We start from the raw sequence: 5476 nt of genomic DNA, 5'->3' as shown, positions 1-5476 counted from the left end.
TTCATTTTGCAGGTGTGATCTTTACCCAGCCTCAGTCATATATGGCACATTTGTAAATCATTGTTCATTTTGGTGTTAACAGTGGAAAAAGTGGCCTTTCTGCTCATAATTACAGTTTTCCTGTGCTGTAGCGTGAAGGCTACGTTAGCACAAAATCATTCCCTTAAAGAGTTTTTTATTTCTTTTATTGATTTCTTTTTTCATAATTGGGGTTTTCTTAACTACTCATGAGTATTCAGTGTTTCACCTTGAGATGACAGAACTCAAGGCGCTCTCAGCTTAGAGAATCAGGGGGCTTCCTCATAGGTGAGCTAGCTAACAACTAACAGAGTTAGCTAACAGCTACTCAGAATACGACCCTGAGAAAAGCAATCTTTCAGCCATCTAAAACAACTCAAACCTCAAAACTTTCTCAGCAGTTCAAGCTTGATATTGTGAACTTTTACACTATGTTACATGACAGGAGTCAAGCCGCTCTCAGCTTAGAGAATCAGGGGGCTTCCTCGTAGGTGAGGGTATGCAACCGGCATTCCGACATCCCGTCACTCAGACATGACGCCACTGCGACATCCCGCCATACCGACAGTTTGGTACCACCATTCCGACACTTGTTGGGAGCTGTCAGGGTCGGACTGGGAAAAAAAAAAAAAAATCGGCCAGCCCCCCCCGCCTCAGTATTAATTAGTATCTCCAATCTAATTAAATAAAAATAAAAAACGAGCACAGACCGCTCAGTCAATGGCATGTACCCATAGAAAAAATACACACACATCACACAACCTGACTATCGACTGCTAACAACCATGATCAGTAACCCACACAAACCCAGACACATAATGGCTCGGCGGCCAGCAATCGGATAAACCAATGAAGTGAATCAACCCTGTGAAAGAATGAAAACAAGTGAATGAAACCTGCACTCACCCATTATGAAGTTAACTCTGCCAGCCCCTCCATAACCTGCTCAGCCAACTCCTTGACGTCGGGTATGGTTGGTAACGTTACGGCGAGCATTAGCAACGAGGCTGCTAGGCTTGCTAAATCGGTAAGCATTAGGCTACTGAAGAAAGCTAGTCTTTTTAGCTACGTTATATTATCATCTTTCTTCTCGGCTATAACCTTTGTTTACGGCCACTGGCCCTAACCTGACGCCCTAGCTGTCAAATCACCGGAAGTTTTCACCGGAAGTACTCGCGCACACACAAAAGCTCTCTCCAGACATATCTTTCTTTCATTTCGCCCAGATGAAATTTAATGCCACTCTTCGAAAATCGGCGAAATTTAAGACATTTTATCTGCCGGTGAACCCAAGTGTCCATTGTCCTGATAAAGATCTAGCCTACCAGCTGTTGTGAGGCTTCACTTTGACAGCATTCTCAGTGGTTTAAGGTAAAATAAATTGAGGCAATTGTCACAAAAACAAATAGCATCCGTTTTACACTGCCAAATGAAATATTGGCTACACAACGAGCCCCTCGTCAGCCCTCATCATCAGTAAATTTCTGAGTGGGTGCGATCAGTCTTGCTTGTCTTGCGTGTTGGAATGTCTCTCTCTCGGGCATTTGTAGCTGCTGCAGCCCTATTATTGCATGGCGAGCTGTCCACGCGTGTGGTGCTGAAATCGTGTGTCGGAATGGTGGTATGTTGAAAAGAAAAAATCATACCACCATTCCGACAAAAGAAAAAATGAAATTCGGAATGACGGGACGTTTCATTTCTTAAAAAAATGTCACCATTCCGACAATTGAACGTCAATGTCGGAATGTCGGTATGTCGGAATGGCAGCATGTAGGTGAGCTAGCTAACAGCTAACAGAGTTAGCTAACAGCTACTCAGAATACAACCCTGAGAAAAGCAGTTTTTCAGCCATCTAAAACAACTCAAACCTCAAAACTTTCTCAGCAGTTCAAGCTTGATATTGTGAACTTTCAAACCATTTTACATTTGCCTAAAATTTCTGCACAGACTGGGTCTGACATGGTGTTTCAATCATGTTGCTGCACAGACGTTATGTGAAATGACAAAGTAACTTTAGGCTCTGAGGCATCTGGGATGGACCATCACAAAGAGGAAATTTGTATTGTGGTCAGACCGATCAGTATTCCAGATCTTTGTGCTTCCTTCAAGACCTTTTCAGGAACATTTTCCCAGAAAAACGATGCAAAACTGCATTCTGCACACGTGACAAAAGCATGGCTGCAGAAGAAGAGTGTGTGGAGACTTACAAACAAATAACGCAACAACAATTCTGCTCTGTGGGACAACTTAAGACCTATTTACAGAAAGAATGGGACAAAATATCATTTTTTGATATCCTCAAGGCCCAATCATTATTTAGGTGTGAAAACCAGCATTAAAAAGAATAAGAAAGAAAGAAAGAAATAAATAATAATAAAGTCCCACCTTATTTTGGAATGTGTCATAGACCTACAATTCAGGTAATTTGATGAGAAAAATCAGTGCAGTAAGAGCTCCATTTTTTTCTAGTTTGGGGATATGATTGTGGGCCATTTTACTCTCCAACAACAGAAAGATAATTCTTTCCAAAGATCCACTTCACCACAGTTTATAATCCGCAGTGAAAGCCGGTGTTAGAGGTTATAAAACAGCAACATAACCTTTATGTTCTACCTCTCCTACTGTTTGTAAATCAGGAGTCTGTCCCCTGGGAAAGGAAGAATCATCTTTAAATGATCAATCAAAGTTTCAGCTGGGAGTTCCTTTTGTCTCTTTCTGTGCTTTTAGTCGAAGCTTCTTCCAGTACGTGATCCGCAGCGACCACAGCTTCCATGTTGCTATTCTTCGGTGCGGCGCTTCCTCCTAAATCCCAGGAGTCTCAGCTTGCTGCATCATCCCCTCGCTGCGAGGCATTGTGTCTTTAGTAGCTGTAATTGGGAATGTGTCCTTGGTAAAGTATTCTCCAGGAAATCGTTAATGCTTGAACAAGGAAAGGCGACTGTGAGGTGGCATAAAAATGATTTAGCACATTGATTCCCATCTCTGTCCCCACTGCACTGCAGCTCCTCGCCTTCAACTCTGCTCAAATGCAGGAAAACTTCTCTGTTCAGCACAATACAAAGGTTTCCTTGGTCAGTGTATCAGACTGTACTTAATTCTATTCATTCTGATTTTGAGTAGGTAACCTATGGTACAGGAGCTTCAGGGTAACAAGCTGATAAAGCAACCTTTATCCGTCTCTTTGGTTTAGAGCGGCTGTACGTAATAGCTGAACCTGTTACATTTGAAAGCATCGAAATCGTGCTTTCTCCCTGGTGATGGCATTTTTTACAAGCATCGAGCAAAGGGTCTGATGTCGCTCACTGTGCCAGAGAGCATTTAATCTGCTTTTTAATGGACAGGAAAGTTCAGAGAGACAGGAAGCAGGGGAAAGAGAGAGGGGGCACAACATGCAGCACAGGGCCGTCCGACTCGAACCGGGGCAAGCTGCAGCGAGGACAATAGCCTCTATACATGGGGTGCCTGCTCAACCCACTACGCCACGGACCACCCCTGTTTTATTATTTATTTTATTATTGTAAAATTTTGTCGCTCACAGGCTTTTATTTTGTAAAAGTCTGTCACTCACAGGCTTTTATTTTGTAAAAGTTTGTTGCTCACAGGCTTTTATTTTGTAAAAGTCTGTCGCTCACAGGCTTTTATTTTGTAAAACTCTGTTACTCACAGGCTTTTATTTTGTAAAAGTTTGTTGCTCACAGGCTTTTATTTTGTAAAAGTCTGCTGCTCACAGGCTTTTATTTTGTAAAAGTCTGTCGCTCACAGGCTTTTATTTTGTAAAAGTTTGTTGCTCACAGGCTTTTATTTTGTAAAAGTCTGTCGCTCACAGGCTTTTATTTTTTAAAAGTCTGTTGCTCACAGGCTTTTATTTTGTAAAAGTCTGTTGCTCACAGGCTTTTATTTTGTAAAAGTCTACTGCTCACAGGCTTTTATTTTGTAAAAGTCTGTTGTTCACAGGCTTTTATTTTGTAAAAGTCTGTCGCTCACAGGCTTTTATTCTGTAAAAGTCTGTTGTTCACAGGCTTTTATTTTGTAAAAGTCTGATGCTGTCTGCTGTGGAACAGGAAAAGAAAGTAATCTTTGGATCCACCAAACATGGAGAAGGGTACGGAACTTTTACTCGGCCATTTTCATTTTAAAGTTCTTCCAGACGGCGGAGTCGACAGAACCAAAGTCATCTGTAAACTCTGCCAAGTTGAATTGTCTTCTCAGCGTAGTAGTTCCAGTCTAAAATATCACTTAAAGGCAAAACACACAACTGATAGCAGCAAGTCATTCAAGGAAACAGACAGTGGAGCGAGGCTTCTACATAAAAACTACAGAAAGATGCTGATGTTAAAAGTGTGTTTGCACAACAAATGTTATGGCACTTTCATTCACATGGCAGCACATTTAAAATAAAGCTAAATGCTAAAAGCTATACGCTACTTTTGGATTCATTTTTGGATTCTGCGTACAAATGAGATTAATGGTGATTAATCAGGGAAATCGTGTGATTAATTAGATTAAAGATTTTAATCGTTGCCCGGCCCTATTTTTTTTCTTTCAATTCGTTTTATTTGGTGCCGATTGTTCTCTTAAGACCACTTTGCTCGTATCTATTTAGCAAATATAACATTAGATTATTTCACTGAGATGCTGTTGGCCAACTTCTATCTATCTTTTTCCAAAGACCCCAGTCACTAAAACTGTAGAGACAGAAGGGAAACTTATAGGGAAAGTTGCATTAAGAGCAGCCTTTATGAATTCCACACATCACAGCAAAATAAAAACTCCCATTTGACCAGGAAGTCATTCGTTTCCATGCAATTATAATTGAAAAACTGCCATTTTTTCCCCCAGTAGAGGTGGTTGTTGGTGACGTTAACCGTTTATTTGTGTCTGTGAATGAATCACGGGGCCAGAGGGCATTCGTGCACTGCACAAAAGGTTTATGAGCGAGCGTTTCACTCATAAACAGGTAAAGCTTCTTCTTTCCTTCGGTTACGATCAGGCGTAAATAAAAGAAAGATGTGGAAACATCCCCAACTGTTCCCATCATAACCGTAAAACACCGCGGATGTGGATGCCCTCAGTTATTATTAGAGGCCACACACCATTACATCTCTTGGCACTGCGTACTTATGTACTAATCATTTCTGGTGACTTTTGATCTCAATTATGCTCAATACTACAGGAGTAATAAACCATCCGGAGCTCCGTGTGTCGGAGCTTCGGGGAGCAGATCCTGAAACGTGAACCGGAGAGAAACCGTTTTAGGTTTTAAATAAGGAAGCAACAGATTTCTTTATTCAGAAATCCTGCTGCTCCTCATCCAAAGGACGAGATTACATGCTTAAATGGAGTGTGTAAAACATATACACTCTCAGAAAATAAAGTACAGATTTGTACCTTTAGGGGTACGATGGCTTGTCCCTGGGGCAGTACCCTCAGAAGGTATAGTTTTGTACCCTTATACTGA

Source organism: Odontesthes bonariensis, chromosome 8 (genome assembly GCF_027942865.1).
Source record: "Odontesthes bonariensis isolate fOdoBon6 chromosome 8, fOdoBon6.hap1, whole genome shotgun sequence".
NCBI classification, from domain to species: Eukaryota; Metazoa; Chordata; class Actinopteri; order Atheriniformes; family Atherinopsidae; genus Odontesthes; species Odontesthes bonariensis.
Note: the sequence above shows the minus strand (reverse complement) of the source record.